The sequence below is a fragment of the Cnephaeus nilssonii genome (genome assembly GCF_951640355.1).
Source record: "Cnephaeus nilssonii genome assembly, chromosome: 8".
NCBI classification, from domain to species: Eukaryota; Metazoa; Chordata; class Mammalia; order Chiroptera; family Vespertilionidae; genus Cnephaeus; species Cnephaeus nilssonii.
Genome location: NC_137079.1, coordinates 85,645,650 through 85,671,889, shown reverse-complemented (window position 1 = coordinate 85,671,889; position 26,240 = coordinate 85,645,650). Strand labels below are relative to the sequence as shown.

Below are 26,240 nucleotides of genomic sequence, written 5' to 3'. Positions count from 1 at the left end.
GGTGTCCCGGATCAGGGTGGGGGTTCCCTTGGGGCATGGGGCAGCCTGGGCGAGGGGCCTGTGGTGGTTTGCAGGCCGGCCACCCCCCCGCCCCAAGCAACCACAGTGGAGGCCCTGGTATCTGGGATTTATTTATCTTCTACAATTGAAACTTTGTAGCCTGGAGCAGAGCCAAGCCTTCTGCTCCCTCCGTGGCAGCAGCCATTTCTGTTGGGATTTATTTATCTACTCTAATTGAAACTTTGTAGCCTTAAGCGGAGGCCAAGCCAGGCCAGGGTGTGTGGAAAGCTTGGCTTCCTCCATTGCCGGGGGCAACCCTAGCCTCCTGCTCTTTCCAGCTCCATGGCTGCCGCCATTTTTGTTGGCATTTATTTATCTTCTATAATTGAAACTTTGTAGCCTGGAGTGGAGGCCTCGGCTGGCCAGGGTGTGTGGAAAGCTTGGCTTCCTCCATCGCCAGGGAAACCCAAGCCTCCCTCCTGCTCTCTCTGTGGCCGCAGCCATCTTGGTTGGGTTAATTTGCATACTTGCTCCTGATTGGCTGGTGGGCGTGGCTTGTGGGTGTAGCGGAGGTATGGTCAATTTGCATATTACTCTTTTATTATATAGGATTTTATTGATTACAGAGAGGAACGGAGAGTGAGAGATAGAAATATCAATGATGAGAGAGAATCATTGATCAGCTGCCTACTACATGCCCCACATTGGGGATCAAGCCCACAACCCGGACGGGAAATCGAACCGTGAACTCCTGATTCATAGGTCAATGCTTACCACTAAGCCAAGATTTTTAACATCCTCAGAGTGAAATGGAGATAATAATGATTAATTGATAGAGTTTTGATAAAGCTTAAATTAAATTCTAAATTATCTATAAAGTGCCTCACCCATCACAGACTTTCAATAAGCATTGATTATTATCCTGTGTAAAGGTATCTTCATGACGTAACCATGAATAATAGGCACAAAAATGCACATGCACATTAATTAAGACTTTCAACTTAGATATGAACAGAATGGATAACTTTTAACAAACACAGGCTTAATACTGTGATGAATACTATATGATATAGAATATACTTTAAATTGCTACATGCAAATACAGTTTTCAATTGTATTAGTTTAAAATTACATATGAAGTTTCTTGGGACGTCATCTTCTCTAGCTTCATGTACAAAAACCATAAGAACAAAATTATTATTGCAGCTGCTTCTTCAGCAATTTAAAATCAGTAAGCAGTAATATATGTGATAACACAATCTTAAAGATACCCCTATCTACTAAATTGTGCTTAACTGTCTTAAATTGCAATGATGTCAATCAAGGTTAAAATTAGAGTATCTGAACAACATAAACTGATTAACTAAAATAGATCCAGAGACACAGAAGCAAACCATTCAATCTCAGGGGAAAGGCGGGGGGGGGGGGGGGGTGTTTGAGAGATCAACCAAAGGACTTGTATGCATGCATATAAGGATAACCCATGGACACGGTCAGTAGGGGGTGAGGGCATATGCTGGGGGGGGGGGGGAATGGGGAGAGGTCAATGGGGAGGGAAAAGGATTCATATGTAATACTTTAAACAATAAAGAATTAAAAAAAGTAAGAATATCTGAATCACAATTATCCTATATAATAAAAGGCTAATATGCAAATTGACCCAACAGAGGAATGACTGGTTGCTATGATGCGCACTGACCACCAGGGGGCAGAGGCTTAACGCAGGAGCTGCCTCCTGTTGGTCAGTGCACCTCCCACAGGGGGAGCGCCGCTCAGCCAGAAGCCGGGCTCACAGCTGGCGAGCGCAGCAGCCATGGCAACGCTAAGGATGAGCCATCAGTCGGACATCCCCTAAGGGCTCCCAGACTGCTAGAGGGCGCAGGCCGGGCTGAGGGACCACCCTCCCCACCTGTGCACAAATTTTGTGCACTGGGCCTCTAGTCCTTGATAAGCAGATATGTAACATGGACTACCCGAAACAGAATACAACTTAGAAATTACTTGTATTTAGCTTTGAAATATATAATGGCTACTTCTGTAGTTGACTTCCTAATCATATTTTGCTTAAACTAATATTAAAATTAATTTGCTTCTGTGAACAAACACCCAAGGAGTAGTGATAAAGAAAGGTATACTGGCCCTAGCCAGTTTGGCTCAGTGAATAAAGCGTCAGCCAACAGACTGAAGAGTCCTGGGTTCGATTTTGGTCAAGGGCACATGCCCAAGTTATGGGCTCGATCTCCAGTAGGGGGTGTGCAGAAGGCAGCTGATCAATGATTCTCATCATTGATGTTTCTCTCTCCCTCTCCCTTCCTCTCTGAAATCAATAAAAATATATTTCTTTTAAAAAAGGAAAAAAGATAGAAAAAGAAAAGTATACCAGGTAGAGAGAAATATCTAAGATAAAATTTAAATTTGCCTAAAATAACTTATAAAGAGGTGACTGTATTCCTAATTCTCTTGATAAAAATACATAATAGTTTAAGAATTTCTATCAAGTGACAGAAATTACTGATATGAATATTATAAACTATTATAAGTTACCCACATTTAACTAAATTTCCCAACAATGCAAAAGTGTACATTAAGCCTTTTGTATATAAAATGTGGAAACTAGTTTTATTTAAGTCATTTGAGAAAAAAATACTGAATTGGATATTAAAGAGATAAAAATATATTTCTTTATTATATATCTTTAAAAACTGTTCCCTAGCATAAAATATAAATTCATCAAATGATACAATACCTGAAGTGTCATATAAATAGTATGACAAGTTTTTCCAAACCCAGATTCTAAGTATTCAGTGACATTTAAAAGCAAGTTTTAGTATAGATATATCTTTTTTAAAACAACAATACACAATCCAGTTAAGTTTTAAAAATTCCATTTTGAAGACAGGCCCAACTTTTCAAAAGTAATTCTGATTGCTGTTCTCTAGGATGTTTAGCACATTTTTACATCATTACAATAAAATTGAGCAAGTACACTGATTTCTTCTTAATTCCACCCCCATTGATTTTGCTTCATGACAGATGTTTATTAATTAATTTTTAAGGCTAAGAGTTTTTAAATGATACTAACTTTAATCTCAATTGTTGCTTGAATTTGGTAACTTTCTACGACTTAATACGGTTTAACAAAAACTAGAGCATTTAGCATTTACTTTACGTAGCATACCATTTGATAAATTTTTATTTATATATATTTTTTTGGGGGGGAAAACACATATTAGAAATAAGTATGCATGCAGACACCCATGATCATACATTCTAACATTTTTACATACTTTTCCTATCTATGTATAGATATTTAAAAAAAACACATTTATAGAAAGAAAAAGAATGTATAACTCCTGCTTAGCTGTATGCACAAATAATTATTAATTAACATTTAATAATTATGGGAGAGAAACAGTAAACAAAAGAATCTAAAAGTCACAGGTGACTGATTTATAAAACAAACCAAAAAAATTTAACCGCAGACATCTGTGATAAATACGTTTGTTACAACACAGCCAAAAAATAACGCACTGCAATTCAGTATATAAATATTCAGCTATCTTGAAAACTGGAAGCAGGAGTTATTTTTTGGTTCCCAGTTATATTTATATTTGGTTCCCAGGTAAATATAACTTCTCTTCTATCTTATCAACATTTAGATTATTTGAATACTAGAGGCCTGATGCATGAAAATTTGTGTAAGAGTAGGCCTTCCTTCCCCGGTTGCCGGCACTGGCTTCCCTCCGGCACCAGCTTCCCTCCGGCACCGGCTTCCCTCCGGCACCCAGGACCCGGGCTGCTTCCCTCCTCCAGCCACCCACAGGCACCTGGGCCGCCCGCAGGCACCCGGGACCCCGGCTGGCTTCCCTCGGGCCGCCCACAGGCAGGGACCCCGGCCAGGTCAGGAATGACGTCTGGTCTAATTAGCATATTATCCTTTTATTATTATAGATTATTATAGATAAGGTTGACTGTACTTAAGAGGCAAGAAACGGAGGTTTAACTATATCTCTTGCTAATAAAAGAACAAAAATTGTATATTGTAAAATTTACTAAACGATGAGTATATAGAAAAATAAGAAAGCTAGATATAAAAACTTAACAGTTAACACTTAGGTATTTGGTGAAGCCAACACTACGCATTAAGTAAAAGCATTCCCAGTCTTCTTTCAGTATCACACTAAGACTAAATATAACTAAAGGATATAATAAAATATTTTAAGTAGAATTACTTTTAATTCTCTTTATCTTAATATGTACCAAAACAATGGTCTTTTTGGTTTAAGACAATGGGAAAGAAAAGCGGTTGAGAATTTAAAAATCAAAGTAAAAAGAGACATATCAACTCCACCAATATTAAGAATTGCTAAATAAGTAAAAACACTGAAACCTCTTCTACCGAAATGAATGGTTTTCCAACAAGGGAATAGCTACTACTTTGTACCTTTTCCCTTCAAAGAAATCATCTATGGTTGTTGCTGTAAGTTTCAGGAATTATAAAAGTCACTTCCTTGGTAAAGAATATGAATGAGTGGAAAAATAAGAAAAAGTGGAATGTGCTGATAATCTGTCCTTTTAGCAGAGATTATAAAAATGCCTGGCATTCGCTGAGGTGTTTGTTACTAGGTTTCAGGCACAGTACTCAGTATTTTACATGCATATCTCCTTTAAAGTGAGGTGCAGAGACTGCTAATTAATCCAATACCCATTCTTCTCTGCTTTGTTAGTAACTGAATCCTGGTTCAGTGTGGCAATTGTATCCAGATAAAAGCCTGTATTTCCCAGTGTTCTGTGGCTGCTAGGTGCGGCCAAGTTATCAAGTTCTGACCACGGGAATATATGCAAAAACTCATAGGGTGTAACTTTTGGATATGGTCCTGTAAAGGGTTACAAAGCCAGGCGAACCTTTTGCTTTGTTCTATTGCTGCCTGGGATGTTGATGTGATGATTACAATTGCAAAAGTCAGTCTGCATCACCTTCAGGATGGAAGCCTCAAACTAATGATAGCAGACAGTGCTAATAACCATGGAATCGCCATCCCAGAACTGGATTTCTAACATCAGAATTTCCTTTACAAAGAAAAATATGTTTAATCACTGCTATTTGGGATGCCTGTTAATCATGAGGTAAGAGCTGGGAAGAACCCCTGTTTTACAGATGAGTGAACAGATCCATGGAGTTAAGCAACTTGCCACAGTCACACGGCTAGTAAGCCACCTCCAAAGTGCCAAGCTTTTGACCACTGTGTGATACCTCCTTCACACTGGAAACCAGCAACTCAGTAAGAGACTCGGCAGAGAACATAAGCCTTGAAAAAGGTAAGATAATGTTAAAGAAAGACTGGCAGTTCCATTCATTAGACTAGGTCAAGACTTGGCTTAAAATACTGGAATAAGTTAACCAAGAGGGAACCCAGTCAGTCTAGTGAGTTTGGAAGAAGAAAAAACTAGGACAAAGAACCCAATTCTGAGACATGTGGGGGCTACGACCACAGAAAGGAAAAGGGGGTGACTCATAGGTCAGGGAATAAATCTAACCAAGAAAGAAACCCCTGTGAGCTAGGCAAATTTTCCTCATTCAGGTACAGAATCACTACTGGATTAAATCCAGAATAGCTACCTGGGAATTACCACCAAACTAATTTTTAGAAATGAACTAAAAATTCTTATGGGAATAACTAAGGAAAATAATATATTTAAGCAAATGTGGAATGGGGAGGGTATTTATATACTAGTTAAGCAAAGGAACAACTTTACAGAGTTCTGAGATACAATCAACTTTTGTACCATATTCCCCTCCCTCGCTTTGGGGATGGAGGAGGAGTGTGAAGGTGGATGGAGAAGGGCACAATCCTCCTCTGTTTCCTTGTAGTTTTGAGCAATTAAAAACTGCTTAGGATCTAAAGCATCTGGTATGCTGTTTTAGAGTTCTCTTGGAGGGAGTGAAGTAACTAGGAAAGATAAATGTAGTCTGAAAAATGGAACTGGTGGAAGACAGGCATTGCCAATTTTTAAGAAACAGTAAGTAAGGGATGAATGAAGAAAGTTACATAAAATGCTACCTGCAGACACAGAGAAAGAAGAGTCTGAGGCTTTAACCAGCAGGGCAGCCATTGTTCCCTAACTGGTTAATATTATCATCTTCAAGTTTCTAAATTAATAACTCTGTGGTAAACTACTCAAACAATTAGATACCGCCTCCCCCCCCCCCCCCCCAATATGTCAACAGAAGGATCAAGAAAAGCTACTGCTTGTATTTTTACACTAATGCTAAAGCTAACATACTTAAAAAAAATCATGCACTACTTTCCAATAATGCATACTAGTAAACTATGGGACAGACATAATCTTGTGCTGCAGATTTCATTCCCAGGTTCCCAATCAAATGTCGTATCATAACCTACAGAGTCAGCTTCAGGAGAAACCCTAATCAATGCAGAAATAGTAATCTGTAACTCTAGTTAGGGAGGCCCTAATCCAATGTGCCTGGTGTCCTTATAAGAAGAAACTTGGTCAACCAGAGACACACGAGGTGTACATGTGCAGAGGAACAGCCATATAAAGAGGCAGCATGAGGGTGGCCATCTGCATGCCCAGGAGAGAGGCCTCAGAAGAAACTAAATCTGACAGCACATTAATATTGGACTTCTGGTTTCCAGAACTGTGAAAAAATATATTTGTTGTTTAAGCCACTTAGTCTGTGGTATTTTGTTATGGCAGCCCTAGCAAACTAACACAATACGATTTAACACATGTGATCTAATTTTTTGAACCAACTAAGAGATCTGGTTGATGGATTTTTAATAAAATGTGTGTTCCTCTTGTGCTTTGCTTTCTTTGTTAATATTTTTATTGAAATACAATCTACATTTAAGAAAAATACACAAATCATAAATTTATAGCTTTGATGAATTTTCATAAAGTGAACACATCCATGTAACCACTACTCCAATCAAAATACAGAACACTGTACTATCCTATATAATAAAAGGCTAATATGCAAATTGACCAAACAGCAGAATGTCTGGTTGCTATGGCCTGCACTGACCACTAGGGGGCAGATGCTCAACGCAGGAGTTGCCCCCTGGTGGTCAGGAGCCAGAAGCCAGGCTCATGACTGGCAAGCGCAGCAGCGATGGCGGGAGCCTCTCCCACTTCCACGGCAGCGCTAAGGATGTCTGACTGATGGCTTAGGCCCGCTCCCCACAAGGAGCGGGCCTAAGCCATCAGTCAGACATCCCCCAAGGGTTCCCAGACTGTGAGAGGGCGCAGGCCAGGCTGAGGGACATCCCCTGAGTGCACGAATTTCGTGCACTGGGCCTCTAGTCAACAATAAAAAACAAACAAAATATAGAACACTGGTAGCTGTGCTTTGATTTTTAATTCATGGATTCAATATTAAATTTTCTGTACTAATCTCTTATATATCCTGAGTAATTTTGGTTCCTTCCTAATATTATTTATTTTTTTTAACTTTTAAGCAAAAGTGTTACAGTGGACACAACCAGTACTGTTTAGAAATGCTGCAATATTAGAAACATTAAACTTCTTAAAGACTAATATGTTAAAAAAATAAAACTACGAGTCATGTTTCCAGTTTAAAACACTTATTTTTCTTATTTTTTAACATGAAGAGACTCTGGTTATCTTTGTGAGACACACAGTTGAATAAACTTATTACATAGGCTCCAATTAATTTTTCTTTCTCTCACTTAATGCCTTTTAATATTTTTTTCTGACAATAGTTAGAAGCAAGTAATGGCTTTTGTGGAAAGTGAATGTCAGTTGAATCAGTGATGCAGTTAATTTATTTGAATTATTTTTCATGAATTTCATAGTCTTGAAATGAAACTATTTCCAAAAAATGAGGTTTTTCAGTTAATGCAGTATATTTTTCCCTTGCATGTGTCTTCCTCAGTAAATTATATTCTAATGGCTTTTAGGAATATAGAGAACCTGCATATATAAAAGACTAGTGGTTATAAGTCAGAAATAGGGACAAGAGGTGGTATCTGAGAAAACCTTCTTGAGACTGCAACGACTGTTAATGGCAGAATTAAAGAAGTCCAGCTGAGACAGGTTTGGCTCAGTGGATAGAGCGTCAGCCTGTGGACTGAGGGGTCCCAGGTTCGATTCCGGTCAAGGGCATGTACCTTGGTTGCGGGCACATCCCCAGTAGGGGGTGTGCAGGAGGCGGCTGATCGATGTTTCTCTCTCATCGATGAAGTCCAAATGAAGAGAAGGGTAGGGATGTTTACCTAGTGGGACTGAGGGAGGTTGTAATGAAGCCCAGAGAAGGCATTAGCAGTGTGCTCAGTCATAGAGGGTGGGAGGAGAGATAGCTGAGGAAGATGATGGTGCTCAGAATGGTAAAAGGAGCTGACTGGGAAGCAGCAGAAACAGGCAGCAATTAAGAGGAGAGAAAGCAACGCTTGCAGTGACACAGCCATAAAAAAAAATGGTATGCTCCCAAGATACCATTTTTATACATGTTATACATGTTAGATACATGTTAGCTTCCTATTTAAATCTAGCTGAACCTCAGTCTTAGGATATTTGGGTCTATTAAAGTATACTGTACCTGCAGTATCCCCAGGTATTACATTAGGGTTTTAAATCATTTGGATGCACAGAGTTTCAAAGAGAAGGCAGAGGATCAAAGAACACATCAGGTCTCTCTCTCTCAAAAAAAAAAAAAAAAAAAAGACAGAAGCTGACTCCGAGACAAGGTTTTAAAGTTCAGGTAGTCTATTTGCAAAGTGACCCCAGAAAACTGAAAGAGAACTGGGGGAAAGACACGAAGAGGAAAGAAGTCAGTAAAGAGATGAGTTTAGAACACTGGTACTAGCTGTGTACCACTGTGGAAAACTGTTGCTTAACCCTGCTGCAGAACTCGGAAGACAGGTTAAGACGTGTGCCTGGAGTTATCTATCCCACATGAGGTTACGAGAGCTGGGTATTCAGTATACACACACCAGCTCCTGTCAGATACTGGTTGAGGGCTGCTCCCAGAGGGTGTGTTAATGTCCTGGCAGTTCTGACCTGCCCTCCAGATGGGCAGAGGAGCTGCCAGCAGAGAAAGCTCCCAGGCAGAGACAGAGATGCTAAGATTTAGCTCCCAGGCAGAGACAGAGATGCTGAGATTTAGCTCCCAGGCAGAGATGGAGACGCTAAGATTTAGTATGCACAGAAATGAAAGGGGCTGAAGGACTATGGGCAGGCACTGACAGCATCTCAGGCATCTATACCACAGTCCCTGGTCCATGGGAGTCTGTCCCTAATTTGAGAATGAAATAAAACAGCACTCTTTACATAGAGGCTATGAAAAAAAGGGATTGAGAACTGCTCTAAATGTCCTCAGACATTTGCCATTGCTAAACAGTATAGGTGTTTCTCTCAAGAAACTGCTTAACAATGACACATAAGTTATAGAGTAAGAAAAAAATTCTGCATAATAAAAGAAACCGATGCAGTCAACAGCCCTGTGTGGTTTGCTTTTTTTCTCTCTGAGCAGAGAAGGCTAGAAGAGAAGGCCACAACGTCCAACCATAAAATATATTTTAAAGAAAGGCTCTTTTAGAGGGAACCAAATATATCTATACTAATAAAAGGGTAATATGCTAATTAGATCGGATAGGCTGGATGTCTTCCAGGCGTCCTTCCTGACAAAGCCGGGGGTGTGGCTGGCCTGCAAATCGCCTGCAGCCCCTTGCCCAGGCCGGCCCCGCCCCCCAGCGGGGACCCCCACCCCAATGGGGGTGTGGCCAGCCTGCAAACCCTTGGTAGCCCTAAGCCCAGGCCGGCCACACCCCCCAGCAGGGACCCCCACCCCAATCAGGGGCATAGCCGTCCTGCAAACTGACCGAGGCATCTCACCCAGGCCAGCCCCACCCCCAGTGGGGACCCCCACCCTGATCTGGGGCGTGGCCAGCCTGCAAACCCCATGGCCCCTTGCCCTGGCTGACCCCACCCCCCAGCAGGGACCCCCAACCTGATCTGGGGCCCCCTTCAGGGCAGGCCAGCCAGCCCCCACCCATGCACCAGGCCTCTATCCTATATAATAAAAGGGTAATATGCAAATTGACCCTAACGGCAGAATAACCAGAATGGCTGCTGGACCAGTCACTATGAGGCGCACTGACCACCTCTTGGTCCCTTTCCCTGGCCATCAGGCACTGATCACCCGATGGTGAACGGGGAACCGGGGGTAGGTGGCGGCAGGGGGAGGGGCTGGCTGTGGGCAGCGGGGGAAGATGGCCCTGATCGCAGGGCAGGCCTAGGGACCGTACCTGCGCACAAATTTCATGCATCGGGTCTCTAGTATCTATATAAAAACAGTATGTGTCTGTAGAGTTTTCCCCCTCCTTCTTTTGGAATCGCTAACGATACCATATAAGCAAGAAACTGGACTGATGCACATATAGAGCTCTTAAAAAACAAAGACGTCAGCTGCATTTCTTTCACACACAGCAGCCTTTCAGAGTTGCTGGCAGGCTCTGTCAGTGCTTTGCCTCCGGCCAGGCCACAGCTGCCTATTTCTAACAGTTGGTAAGGACGTGGAAGAATGAGGTTTTATTTCAGAACTTAAAAAAATGTTTACTACGTCATTTTGCATTGAGCCACACAGGCTGCGCGGTTATGTATTTTTTTATAAAAGAATCCTGATGGAGACATGTACTGAAGAATTTAAGGATGGAATGATGTGAATTATTTTCTTTAAAATAATCCAGTGAGGTACAAAAGGACAGTGGCTGGGGTATAGCTGAAACAGGAATGACCACATGGTGATAACCTGAGTTGGACGATAGGTACATTAAAGTTCACTATACTATTTCCCTACTTTTATATATGCTTTAAAATTTTCCACAATGAAAGTTAAAAAGGAAGGGGGGAGGGGGGAGAGAGTGGGATAGGAAAGAAAATAAAAGTGTATTTTTCTTTTTCTGGTAAACTTTTGTGAGAAAGAAGCAGAGAAGGCATATCTTTCTAAACGTAAAAATTTTTTCAAAAGTAGTGAAATGTTTAAAACACCATATTTATTGCTCCATAAATTTTCTTCAGTCAGGACTTGTACAGAATAAGAAAATTGTGCTTTTATGATCGTGGTAAACACCCAAATTTGTTTTAAAGGAGCAATCTGACAAACAATGGCTAGTGAATAAATAGGGTACTTAAGAGTAGATTTTTTAAAAAACAGAAGATGAGACCTCAAAAACAGTCTCCTGTCAGTACTTAGATTTCTTCTGATATAACAAAAGAGAAGTAAAAAGACAGGAGGAGGGACAGGATAAAAGAATAAGAGGAAAACAACAAAAACAACCACTGGGGAGGTGAACATTTACAGTACTCCTCCCACCTCCCATTATCCAGTTTTGCTTTCTGTGGTTTTAGTCACCCGCAGTCAACTGCTATCCAGAAATATTAAATTAAAAATTCCAGAAATGCACAACTCATAACTTTTAAATCGCATGTTCTAAACAGCATGATGAATCAATCTCAAGCCATCCCTCTGCCCAGTGCATCCACAGTATGCACTCCCCGCCCACTAGTTACTTAGTAGCTATCTAGGTTATCATATAAACTGTCTCCATATCACAGTGCTTGTGTGCACATAACTCTTATTTTACTTAATAATGTTCCCAGCCCTAGCCAGTTTGGCTTAGTTGATACAGCATCAGCCTGTGAACTGAAGGGTCCCAGGTTCAATTCCAGTCAAGGCACATGCCCAGGTTGCAGGCTTGGTCCCCAGGAGGGGGCGTGCAGGAGGCAGCCGATAATGATTCTCTTGCATCATTGATGTTTCTATCTTTTTCTCCCTCTCCCTTCCTCTCTGAAATCAATAAAAAACATATTTAAAAAATAATGTCCCCAAAGCCACTGACATAACTTGTATTACAGTATACTGCTATAATTTTTCTGTTATTATTAATCTCACACTGTACCTAATTTATAAATTAAACTTTATCATAGGTATGTATGTATATGGAAAAACATAGTGTACTACCCGTAGTTTCACACATCCATTGGGGGTCTTGGAATGTTACCCCTACAGATGGGGGTGAGAGAGGGAGACTACTGTATTTTATAACTTTAATAATATCATCAGTAGCTATAATAAATTGCTTGTCCACTAAAAATAATATCGTTTCTCTTATATTGGAACAGGATTTCTATTCTCTTTGGGCTGAATAACTCTTTGTTGTGAGGGGTTGTTCTGTGTACAGCAGGATGTCCTGATCATTAGATGCCAGTAATACACTCCAAGTTGTGACAATAAAAAATGTCTCCAGATGCTGCCAAGGTTGCCCTTAGGTGAGAATCACTACACTAGACATCTACATCTAGAAAGTGGCAGGTTAAAAACATAGCCATAATCTGCAGACAATGATCAGACAGATTATTTTCATTTCTGCAGGACAAACCAATAGGGAATTTATGAAGGAACTACTAAAGTGTATAGTAAGTGAAACTATATATCACAGTAATATACAGCCCTGTAGAGCCTTTGGGGATAAAATTCAGCAGGGCAATGAGGGGTACAATATATATGAATAAAGTAAAATTATATCCTTTAATAAAAGTAACTTGCTCAAATCACTGACAGCACATTAAAAAATCTACCATAACGCCAGGGGAGGGGAAGGCAGAAATCTACCATAAATCCCTAAAGGTGGGAGGGGGTATATAGGGATTGCTATATTATTCTACTTCAGGGTATGTTTGAAATATTCAAACATAAAAAGGCAAATTTTTCCATTCTATTTCTCTTTCTGTTTTCATTGCTGCGCATTACTCATGAAATTGTGCATCCACACTCTGAAAACTAGTATAATGATTTAGGGTACAGGCTTACAAACTGGATGATGTTGGTCAAATTATACCCTATGTAAACCCATTCCTCTTACAATAAATTAAATCACAATGGTCCCTACCTCACAGGCTCCTTGCATGAAATAAATGAAGTAATTTATGCATAGTGCTCACCGTAGTGAACAAAGTAAGTGCTCAACAGATTACCTATTTGTTAACTGCTTAATGGTAAGATGTGAACGTTGTAAATTTATATGTCTGCATAAAAAGTTTCTTTAATTCTTCCAAACCAAATGTTACAAAAACATAAAATGATACAAGGCATAAGAATATATTTGAAATGTAGGCTTCAAATTCATCTTGGTAGCTGTTGTGATGTAGCTTTTCATTGCAGAACCTTTTGTCAGCACTGGGTGCCCCCCAAAAGTGGGACCAGTGAGGCTGTGGGAGAAGAGGCTGCTACCTTTTCACATAAAAACACACTTTGTATGTTTTTAAAAATAAAGAATATGTGTTGCTTTTTAAAGTAATGAACCAATTTTAAAGTGTTGGCTTCTTTTTTCCACAGGGAATTATTATACTGGTACTATCACCATATCAACAAAATAAGATTTCAAGGAACAAAAATATAAAGCCAACGAAGTAAAGTGTATTGTATTTCTGTAATAAGAAGCTATGTGGCAGAAAAAGAAAAATCAGTTACATAGCATTTTCTCCCTTTCAAATTCTGATATAAGAACAATACACTTATGCCCAAAGCACTACCGAAGGTACAATGCCTGTGTGCAACCAAAACCTTGAGTGAGGTTTTTTCTTTCTTTATAAACAAAACAAAACAAAACACATCCACAAAGCCATAAAATTATTTGGAAAAGCCAAAGAAAATGAGTCTTTAAAAATTAAAATTTTTTCAATGACTTCATTTTAATATCCCAAGTAAGTAGTTTACACTGTAAAATTGGTTTTACTAAGCTGAGTTTGGTTTGTAAAAAAAGCCAGGTTCTATCAAAGATCTTAGTATACATGAATCAAAACAAATAACCAGCTTTATAACCTGGAAGCTATAGAAAATCAAAATGGGAAAAAAAGAAACATGTTTGTACAGCCTGTTATTTCTTCCAGGTATGATGAAAACATCTTAAATTATTTTCAACTGCTTTACATAACAGGAAACAGACAGGTTTGATACTAAAAGCTGAGCATCACAGATTTTAGGAATAGGCAAATACAACATACAATAAAGTTAAAAATTATTTAATGATTCTTTTCTTTTAAATATATTTTATTGATTTTTTACAGAGAGGAAGGGAGAAGGATAGAGTTAGAAACATTGATGAGAGAGAAACATCGATCAGCTGCCTCCTGCACACCCCCTACTGGGGATGTGCCCGCAACCAAGGTACATGCCCTTAACCAGAATCAAACCTGGGACCCTTCAGTCTGCAGGCCGATGCTCTATCCACTGAGCCAAACCAGCCAGGGCTGATTATTATTATTTTTAAATATATTTTTATTGATTTCAGAGAGAAGGGAGAGATAGAAACATCAATGGTGACAGAGAATCATTGATAAGCTGCCTTCTGCATGTCTCCTACTGGAGATCAAGCCCGCAACCTGGGCATGTGCCCTTGATCAGAATTGAACCCGCCACCTTTCAGTCCACAGGTCGACGCTCTATCCACTGAGCCAAACCAGTTAGGGCTTAACGTTCTTTCTGACATTCTCCATAAAAATCATACACAAGGGTATACAGAAAATAGAGTTCCAAAATAAAGTTAATAGAAACTTCAGTAAATTTTCAGCAATAATATTTAAGTGGAAATCATGAGCACTGAAAGTGGAAGTTTAGGTTATATTAATAAACAGATAGCAATGACTAAAGCGAAAAACAAATGTGCCAGTATTCTTTTCATAAATTACGTATCAATTCTTTGGAGGAATCCTATATAATAAAACCCTAATATGCAAATCGACTGAACTGCAGAATGACTGGTCGCTATGACATGCACTGACCACCAGGGGGCAGACGCTCAACACAGGAGCTGCTCCCTGGTGGTCAGTGCGTTCAGCCAGAAGCCAGGCTCACAGCTGGCGAGCACAGCAGTGGTGGCGGGAGGCTCTCCCGCCTCCAAGGCAGGGCTAAGGACCCCTCAGGGGATGTCCGCCAGCCAAAGCGGGCCTAAGTCAGCAGGCGGACATCCCCCGAGGGGTCCCGGACTGCGAGAGGGTGTAAGCCGGGTGGAGGAACTTCCCCCTCCCCCAGTGCACGAATGTCATGCACCAGGCCTCTAGTAGTACTATAAATATTATCTAATTCATACGCTACCAGTGTGATTTTTACACTGCAGATATAGGACTACATTACCAAAATAAAAAACGCATGGTGCCAAGGCTAAAACAGAATTCAAACATCTTCTTTCAACCTCATACTCTTCACTGATCAATCAGTTTTTCTCACCAGAAAACATGGGACTGAATTTTAAAGTTTCTCAATAATTACATTTGATCACATAATTTATGTTAAAATTCAGGAAATTAAAAAAATTCAGGTACTTAAGAAACAAACAAAAAGGCTTGTCAAAACATAGCTTATCCTAAAAAAATCTCTATTCAATCTAAGCACTGAATTTCCTTAATTGCTAGAAATTTGGATGACATTCTGCTTAAACCATCTCTAAAAATGCTGTTGGTTTCTTACTGTTAAATTGTAAAGTTTTTGTTGTAGGCAATTGCAGACTCTTTACAATGAGTCACAATAATGAACACTAACTCCAGTACAATGATTACCTCTGAAAAGTGAGGTGGAGGTGGGACCAGAAAAAGGAAATGGATGTCAACTGTGTAACGTGTTTTATTTCCTTAAAAAAAATATGGCAAATGTCAACCATTATAAAATATGGCTATTGGCCAAAGGTTACACTATTCTCTCCACTTCCAGAGGACTGAAATATTTCATTATAAATATCCTTACATCCCAATTTTTAAATTTTCTCCTTCTCACCCTATCCCCAGATTACTAAAGCTATACACACCAACCACATATTTATGCATGCATACCCAAATGTGAAAGCATATAAAACATGCCTTTCACTCTTTCCAGCCACTGAATAAGAAGCATTTTCTACTATTAGGCTTAATTTTTCAGAGAGTAGACATACATGGCTTAAGCAGTTGACAGTAACACTTGAAAGATGAATCTCTATAGTCAGCCACAAACCTTGGTGGCAGTTCAGGAAATAATATACAAAACACTAAAGCCATACATTTTTGTTTCAGTTGTTATTTCTCACAAACATAAGATCGTCAGAAACTGTTATGATTCCAAATGTTCAGTAGCATGGCTGTTATTCAGAGAAAGCAAAAAATAGAGCTTCCTTATTCTTTCCACAGGGGCCTTTACATGTAATTCACTGGGAGAGTTGGAAAGCCTGGATGGGATTTAGAGTTGGCTGCCATGGAAGTGCAGGGAGGTGAGAGAGAACCTGGAGTTGTCAAAGAATTCATCAGAGCTCAGTAAGCAGGCATTTACTCAGGCAGACATAGCAGCAATTCTGTTACCTATATTAAAGAGCTTGTGAGCATTTCGCTGTTCTGTTCCTGTTGAGAGGATGGCTCTGGAGACGGTGCCCAAGGACCTGCGGCATCTGTGAGCTTGTTTGTTGTGTTCGCTGGTCAAGACTACAGACCAGTTTGAATATGGTGGTTGTGACAATTGTGATGCATACCTTCAGATGAAGGGTAACCAGAGATGGTATATGACTGCACCAGCTCTTCCTTTGATGGAATCATTGCAATGATGAGTCCAGAGGACAGCTGGGTCTCCAAGCGGCAGGGAGTCAGTAACTTTAAGCCTGGTGTATATGCAGTGTTAATCACTGGTTGCCTGACCCCAGGAATCGTGAGGGAGCTGAAAAGTCGAGGAGTGGCCTACAAATCCAGGGACACAGCTATAAAGGCCTCGCAAGATGCAAGGCTGCCAGTGTCTTTGCCACGGCTTCCTGCCTCTGCTTATTTATTGTTCTGGAACTAAATGGACAGAACTTCAAATTCTCCTCACTCTCCAATTCTGAGGCTCAACAGCCTGATGAGAGAGCAGCACAGCGTGTTCCTGGGCCATTTTACCTTCTTTGGACTACTAGTGGGGGTGGGAGTGGTGTGGGCTGGTGGATTAATAGAGTGAATTGAGTGTGGAGTAGGATGTTTTTTTCCTACCCACACCTCTGGCTGCCCCCTTGCCCATGGCCAGGACTCTATCAAATTCCAATAAACATGAACCCAAAGCCCATGGAAAAAAAAAAAAAAAGAGCTTGTTTAAAAAATTTATTTCAAAATATAAGGAAATACAGTGGGGCTAGTCACACAATCTCTTAGAACTTTTATTCTCTCGCCTATATAATGGAGATTTAATTTAAAAGTGATGTCCTCTTCAGATTGTGGGGAGAATAATATACAGTACATATGAAGGCAGATTATACACCAACATAAAAGTGTAATAAATACTTAAAGAATATAGTTTAACAGAGGCTCAAATCCAATTAAAAATATGTACTAAACTCTTAATATAACCAACAACAAGCACTAAAACAGGCATGCAATCCATTGCTATGAATGGTGCTGCCCTAAGAAGCAGTAGAGGAAGAAGATGTCTCCATTCAGATATAGCCAATAAAAAAAAACTTCAGCACATCACAAGATACCTGAAAATGGGACCTGCAACTTTTCTCATTGCAGCACACTAAATCAGCATTCCTCAGAGCATGGTCTATGGAGGGGTCCTCAAGACCATTTGGGTGTCCACAAAGTTAAAACTATTTTAATTAAAATACTCAATTGCGCCCTAGCCAGTTTGGCTCAGTGGATAGAGCATCGGCCTGCAGACTGTTGTCATGTTTTTATTTGACAATCTAAGGGAAAAGAAGTCAATATTCCTGGCTAGTCAGGTATTGCATGTTTTAAAAATTCTTGTGGCTCAGTAGTTGAAAATAGTTGAGTTAGACATTCATGAGATTTGCAAAATGCCACTCTTCCCACTAATTCTTTTTGGAAAACAGGTTTATGGATTTTTTAAAATTAAAATGTTATTTATATTAACATGTAATGTATAAAGGGGCTGTGAGACCAAAAAGTTTGAGAAGTACTGTACTAAAGTGATATAAAATAATTACAATTATGATAGATATAAGGCTAAATAAAACCTCCCTGTCCTATTGCAAGGCAATTAGTAATATGCATATGGTGATAATTTAGGCAACACACTGTAATTCAAGTTTAAAAGCAATAAGAAAATTCGACAAAGAAAATGGCTATAGTTTGAATGCTAACAAGCACACACACATACACATAAAGCTTAATTCCAACCTCTGAAAATTGTATACATAATATTCCATTCTCAACAAATGGGGGATATGCACCAAGCTAATATTTCCCATAAGCACTCAAAAATTCAAGTTAAAATGAAAACATTACCTTTATTTATGCTTCATTTACCACACTTACTGAACAATAACATATAAGGCAGATTATAAATTCTATGGTATCAGTTTAGTTTTCAAAATGACTGGTAATTCAGCATCTTCAAAGAACTTTTCCATATATACATTTCTCTTCAAATACAAATAAACACATTCTAAGGCATATGTATATTGGTATATGTTGCCAAGTTCAAGCTTGCAAGTAAATAAGGCAGGCCACCACCAAATAAATTCTCACATACTTCCAATTAGCTCAGCAACTATGTTATCTGGGGAATATATCTTACGAGTGGCCCTGCGCATGAATCCGTGCACAAGTAGCTTGCTTCTGCTTGCCTCAGCTGGCCACCCAGCCCATCTCCGCTCGTAGCTCTCCGCCGCACGCACGTAGCTTGCTGCCCCGCCCCCCTGTAGCTCTCCGCCTGCTGCCCCACCCTCCTGCTGTTCAGTCGTTATGTGATGGCATCCCGACCAATTTGCATATTACCCTATTATAAGTATAGATTATAATGTGCACAGTGGCTAACCAAGTGTCACAGCACACAGTGCTGAACTCATCTGATTAGCAAAGAGAAAGAGAAGATAAAAAGATCACCTATACCAAAAAAATATGTATGTAATGAGCAAGAAGTAAAGTGGGGAACAAAGGGATTTAATACTCACTTTTGAACCTCAAATGTCATAAGAAAAGGATATTAACTCTGAAGGATGAAAACCCATCCTTTTGTCACTAACAAGTCACCCTACTTAAAAACCACTCTTAAAAAATACCTTTAGAGTACTAGTAATTCTTAGGAGAAAATAAAGTATTTTGACACATGTTTGCTTTAACAAGCCCATCATTATATGCCAGTCCTGTACTAGACACTGTGGAGAGCAGCATGAGGCAGGGTGCCCTACCCACAAGGTTTCATTAAGGGACAAAATAAGTATGCAAACCTCAGTGCCATACTAGTCCAGATGAAGGAAGAAACAACAAAGATTAGAGCAGTAAAGGGAATGACTGTTCTGACTGTAAAAGGTTAACAAATCTCTGGGTGAAGAAAATCAAGAGGAAAAGCAGACAGGTATCAGGAAACTACTGTAAAAAATAAGGGATTCCAGCAGAATGAACTAGAAGAGGGTGGAGAGGATGGTGAAGTTTTCAAAGGACTGCTTTAGGTTAAATGGGATAAAGAAATGTATATGTGTGATTTCTACTACAGAAATCACCAAATGAGGCAACTGACTACATGTGAGCATAAGAGGAGATTAATAATTATTATGGCCAAGAGAATGTATTATAGACAAAAATATGGACAGATGGAGAATAAAAGAATAAAGAAATGAATCTGATTTCATATCTTCAGGATTTAGTTGATAAAGAAATCCAAGTGGATTGTTTGTTAAATAAGCTGAAGATGGTACTGGACATCAGATGAGAGACTAGGCTTTTGTCATTGCTACCACCCTGGTCCAGGTTCTGTCTTCTCTCCCCTGGATTACTGCAATAGTCTCCAACTTCTACCCTTGCCTCCAATGTCTCTTGTCATGGGCCAGCCAGAGTGAGCCTTTATAATGTAAATCAGATCAAATCACTATTCTGTTCAAAACCCTCCAGTGGCTCCCCATTTCAATCAAAGTAAGATCCAAAATCCTTACAATGATTTACAAATTCCTTCATGATCTGCCACCACCAATCCCCCTCCTCTCTCCAGCCTAAAAGCCTACTACTTACTCTTCCCCCTTGCCCATCTATCCCACCCACACTGACCGCCTTGCTACTCCTAGAGCATGCCAGGCTTGCTTCCACCTTAGGGCAAATGTGTTACCTCTGTCTTGAAAACTTCTAGTTGGCTAATTCCACATGGCTACCTCTTTTAAAGGTGTTCAAGACATTGTTTATACTCCATCTTCTCAATATGGGCCCAAGCTAACCAAACTATTAAAAATTGCAAGTTCTACCCTAATACTCCTGATCCCACTTCCCTCTTTTTTCCCAGAGAACTTACACCTTATTATCGGTGACAGAACTTACTTATTATATTTGTTTGTTGCTGTTATTAAAATGAAAATACCATGAAGGCTGAAATTTTGGTTACTAGAGTATCTCAAGTCTAAATAAAAGAGGGCCTGCAAAAAAATCAATTTTTTAAATTAATTAACAGCTACAGAGTGGTCAAATATAAGGAAAACTAACAGCAAAAGGTCACTATGTTTCTGTCAGTTCTTACTCTGCCCATTTCCCCCAATATTTTCTACCTTAGCAGTGGTCTCTTATTCATCCAAATGTTCAAGCCAAAAACGTTTGGAAACCATTCAAGACTTTTCACTCTTCCAACTCCCCACAATCAACTCATCACCAAAAGCTGTCAAAATTACTTCTATCTCAAGACCAGCACTTCCCTTGTATCAGTTCAAACCTATTCATCTCTAAACTAAATTATAAGTCCACAACTGAGGTTTCCGCCTTAGATCTAACTGGAACTATTTACTAGATTTTAGATAGATATGACAGAGTATGAAAGGTGAGAAAGCAAAGTGAAGAATAGGATACTTGAAGGTGAGAAAAATGAATTTTATCTTCACTTTCTTTCCTTCTATTCATGCACACTTATTCATATACTTCAGGTCCAGCTCAAATTTTATCTCCACTTTTGAAGCCGTTCCCTGTTTTTTCAGGCAAAGAGCATACTTTTTTTCTCTTTGTACATAACTCCACTAGAGTACTTTCTATAGCAATTAGGTTTTTTTTAAAACACTATTCTTATTTATTTATTTTAATCCTCACCAGAAGATATTTTTTCATTGATTTTTAGAGAGTGGAAGAGAGTGGGAAAGACAGAGAGAAATATTGATATGAGAGAAACACACCAACTGATTGCCTCCTGCATAAGCCCTGACTAGGGCCAGGGTTGGGGAGGAGCCCGCAACCAAGGCACATGTAGTATTATACTGGGCCTAGCATCTTACCTAATAATAGACAAACATGTAAATTGACTGTACCTTCGCTACGCCCATAGCCAATCAGAGTGAGTATGCAAATTAACCAAAAAAAAGATGGCGGTTAATTTGCATACATAGGCGCCCAGCGCCTGTTTCCCAGGAACATCCTGGCACCCAGGTCACTGTGAGGTAAGGCCAGGTGGGCCCAGAGCAGCCTGGGAAGGGCCTGAGCCAGGGGGCTCCTGGGCAGGGCCAAGCCTGCAATCAGAACGAGGGTGCAGGAGCAGAGCCTGCAATGGATCGCAGGGAACTGGGGGTCCGCTCCTGCGATGGATCACAGGGAGCTGGGGGTCCGCTCCTGCCCAAGGCCGAAACCCGGCGGAGGCTTTCAGCCTAGGGCAGGAGCGGAGCCTGCGATCGATTGCAGGGAGCTGGGGGTCCACACCTGCGATCCATCGCAGGGAGCTGGGGGTCTGCTCCTGCCCAGGGCAGGCCTGGGCAGGGGCGGAGCTGGAGATCAGAGGGAGTTGGAGGGCCCCTGCCCAGGCCTAAAGCTTCGGCCAGAGGCTTTAGGCCTGGGCAGGGCCCAGCCCTCCATTGGTGTGAACTACAGAGGAAACACCTTTTCTGACTGCACATTGGCTAAGCTTCCTGTATGCCACTGGTAATATTCTTAGTAACTTGGGTTATAAGAATCCAAAAAGGTGATCTAGGGTTTTTCCTATCACACTTCTGGAGAAAAAAATGAAGGTCCACTGCTGGAGGGCTAAGAAATATCATATCCTGCCCTAGCCGGTTTGACTCAGTGGATAATGCCTCGGCCTGCTGACAGCAGGGTCTGGGTTCGATTCTGATCAAGGGCATGTACCTAGGTTGCAGGCTCCTCCTTGGCCGGGGCCCAGATCAGGGCTCATGCAGGAGGCAACCAATCAAAGTATTCCTCTCACTTTGATATTTCTTTCTGTCTTTCCCTTTCTCTTCCACATTCTCTAAAAGTCAATGGAAACATATCCTCAGGTGAGGATAAAAAAAAGAAAGAAAGAAAGAAATGCATATCCTATGAAAGACACATCTTGAAAATGCCTAAAGAAAGTTGTCATTTTTTCTTGGTGAAAAGACTGGAGTCCGTGTTGATGAAAACACCTTGGTGGCTGTGGTGACTGGCAGTGGCTGCAGCAGTGGGGTGATGGGGCTGGTGCCTTCCCCTGATCAGCCCGGTTGCCTCCCACAAAGGGAGGCCAGACTGTGGCTTAGGCCCGCCGTCAGTCGGACATCCCCTGAGGGCTCCCAGTATGTGAGAGGGGGCAGGTTGGGCTGAGGAACCCCCCACCCCCAGTGCATGAATTTCGTCCACTGGGCCCCTAGTCCTATATAATAAAAGCCTAATATGCAAATCAACTAACCGGTGCAAAGACCAGTCGCTATGATGTGCACTGACCCACCTGGGGGCAGACGCTCAATGCAGAAGCTGCTCCAAGCCTGCAGGCCGGAGGCCAGCCACGGCGGGTGCCAACGGGGGCCCCCAATCGCCCTGCCAGTCACCTCACAGAGGGAGGTAACCAGTGGTGGTGACCGGGCCAGCAAGTGGGCAGTGCCAGGCCGTCCAAGGCAGATGCCAGCGGGTCCCCCCCCACCCCCGATTGCCCCACAGATCGGCCCTGACAGCCAGCCAGGCCTAGGGACCTTTCCCATGCATGAATTTCATGCACCAGGCCTCTAGTCTATAATAATAAAAGCGTAATATGCTAATTAGACCAGACATCCTTCCAGATGAAACCGGGGCTGCGAGGGCCGAGCCCCTTGCACGAATTTCATGCATCAGGCCTATAGTTAAAAATATTTGTTGGAAAGAAGGAACAACTCTTAGTCCAGAACTGGCAATTATAAGAAAACCTAAGTTTGAACAAACAGGTGAAAGGGACCCCTCCCCCCCAGAAAGAAGTTATCTAGTTACCAATAAACAGTAGATAAAAATACTAAACTGAAGACCCAAGGGGAGAAAAAATAAAGGCCAAACACATAAATCATTTCCACCTAGCTAAGGTTAAAAAGATATGGGTACTAGGTAATAATGAAAATATTTAATAAAGAAATAAATTATTTAGAATTTCTCAGAGAAATGTGGAGGTAGAAGAGGGCTAACTCAAAATAGCCCTTAAAAATAAAACATGTCACCCTGGCTGGGTAGCTCAGTTCGTTTGAGTGTTGTCCCATATATCAAAAGGTTGTGGGTTCAATTACTGGTCAAGGCACATACCTAGATTGTGGTACAATTCCTGCTCTGGGCATGTATGGGAGACAATTGATTGATGTTTCTCTCCCCCACTCCCTCCCTTCCTCTTGCTCTCTAAAATCAATGAAAAAACATATCCTCGGGTGAGGATTAAAAAAAAAAAACACAAAAAATGTTCTCTCAAATAGGCATACTCAAATTAGATACAAATTAGTTGTATTCATAAAATGCTCATGAAATATGGTAGACTGTTTTCACTAATAAAGCACTATAAAACAAACCAACATCCCCTTCTAATCCCATCCCCCAAAGACACTCAAATACGTAGAATTCAGTCATTAGAAAAACTGGTTCAAAAGGGGCCTCTCAAAAACCAGCCCAGTATGATAACAGAAGGAATGAAGTTATTAAAATTAACACAATGGGAACTCTCCTTCCTAGAGCACAACTGCGCCTTTCCCCCTCCCTCCCCCTTCCCCCAGGCCTGTTACCTTTGCCCCTCTCTCTCCTAAGCTCTAAGGGCCACTTCTTTCACCTCTGTAACTTGTTTCCTGAGCCCATTTCTTCTGCCACTTACTTCTTCTACCTCTGTGACTTCCCAAATAAAATTTCTCTTATTGAAATAAAAACACAATACAAAGAACTTAGATTTTAATTCTTCTTAGAAAATTCTGTTTTATAGACCTGTTGCACTATTAAAAAGAAATGAAGAACCTAAAAAGTAATTTTTATAAGCAAATACAGTTGTATGCTTGAGGGAAAACTTAAAAATATTCAAGATAATGCCTACCTCATGTATATTTCACTGTAAAATAAACACTTAATGTAAAATGCCTCAGTTATTTATACTTTGACAGGTTCATGACCAACAAAAATAACACTCGAGTGGTGGCTCTGAAGCTTTTTTTGGGTCACAGAACTCTCTGAAACTCCAATGAGAGCTATGGTCCTGTCCTGAAGAAAAACATGCAGATATACATATATACCTAGGATTTTAAATATGTCATAGCAATCACAGAGCCATGGAACTCAGTTGTAGAACTGATGACTTAAGGAACAGAAATAGCAAACAATGTAAGACTCCTCAGAAAAGAAAATAAACTTAGTAACAACTCTAGAGATTTTTTCTCGGTCATCCAATCAAAAACACTGAATATAAAAATTTCTATTGGCTGGATTTTATCAAGTGATATATACCCAAATAGCATGCACATGCCTTAAAATAACCTTGAAACCTAAAGTGTTTAAAAATAATATCTGTTATTAGTGGTAATAGTTATTGAGCATTTATTAAATACTGTATTGTCTTGTGTTTTAAATATACTTATATCCTACCTAATAATAGACAAATATGCAAATTGACCATACCTCCGCTACACCCAAGCCACGCCCACCAGCTCAAGCCACGCCCACCAGCCAATCAGGGCGAGTATGCAAATAAACCAAACCAAGATGGCTACAGCCACCGAGAGCAAGGTTTCCCAGGCAACAGAGGGAAACAAGCTTTCCGCCTGCCCTTGACAGGCCTAAGCCTCCACTCAAGCTACAAAGTTTCAATTATAGAAGGTAAACAAATTCAAACAGAATGGCGGCAGCCACGGAGCTGGAGAGACCAGGCCAGGGTTGCCCGCGGTAACGGAAAAAGCAAAGCTTTTTGCACACCCTGGCCGGGCTCAGGCCTCTGCTTAAGGCTACAAAGTTTCAATTATAGAAGGTGAATTAACTCAAACAGAAATGGCTGCGGGCTGTGGAGCATGCAGGAGGCTTGGCTCCGCTCCAGGCTACAAAGTTTCAATTGTAGAAGGTAAATAAATTCCAGATACCAGTGCCTCCGCTTGGGTCGCCAGGGGGCGTGGCTGGCCTGCAAACCACCACAGGCCCCTTGCTCAGGCTGCCCCATGCCCCAAGGGAACCCCCACCCTTATCTGGGATACCCTTCAGGGCAAACCAGCTGGCCCCCACTCCTGCACCAGGCCTCTATCCTATCTAATAAAAGAGTAATATGCAGATTGACCATCACTCCAACACACAAGATGGCTTCCCCCAGGTGGTTAAAGATCCTGCCCCCATGTGGACACAAGATGGCCACCACAAGATGGCCAGCAGGGGAGGGCAGTTGGGAGGCACCCGGCCTGCAAGGGAGGGAAGTTGGAGGCGATCAACCCTGCAGGGGAGGGCAGTTAGGGGTGACCGGGCCAGCAGAGGAGGGAAGGTGGGGGCAAACAGGCTGGCAGGGGAGCAATTAGGCATCAATCAGGCTGGCAGCGGAGTGGTTAGGGGGTGATCAGGCTGGCAGGCAGTAGTGGTTAGGGGCAATCAGGAAGGCAGGCAGGCAAGCAGTTGGGAGCCAGCAGTCCTGGATTGTGAGAGGGATAACCAACTGCCCATTTAGGCCTGATGGGCAGTCGGACATCCCTCGAGGGGTCCCAGATTGGAGAGGGTACAGGCTGGGCTGAGGGACACACACCCCCTCCGTGCACGAATTTCATGCACCGGGCCTCTAGTTTATACATAAATATAAATCATTGTTATTCTCATTTCACTAATATGGAAATTAAAGCACAGAAAAGTACAAAGAGTGTCAAATAACAGTGACACAAAACAGAAATGATTAATGAGATTAAGAAGCAAAAACTTCCCTGATAGTGTATATCATCAAATAGCAACTTAGACCTGTGTATTTGGGTTAGCACAGTTCTACAAAGCAGAATATATTGTCCAAACTCCAGAAGAAGGATGACAATCTTGATCCCTTTCCATTCTTGGCAAGATAATCCTTATACTAGCGGTCGCCAACCGGT

General features: G+C 41.0%; 1 protein-coding gene and 1 pseudogene across 3 annotated transcripts in view; one reads left to right on the top strand and one right to left on the bottom strand.

The window, feature by feature from the left end:
• The window catches only part of GTF2F2 (general transcription factor IIF subunit 2), a 198,919-nt gene that overhangs the window by 140,760 nt on the left and 31,919 nt on the right, over positions 1-26,240 (bottom strand). The gene's annotated exons all lie outside the window — the stretch shown is intronic.
• On the top strand, positions 15,040-17,817 carry LOC307104148 (transcription elongation factor SPT4-like; annotated as a pseudogene). The gene has a single exon. The product of its transcript is annotated as a transcription elongation factor SPT4-like (transcript).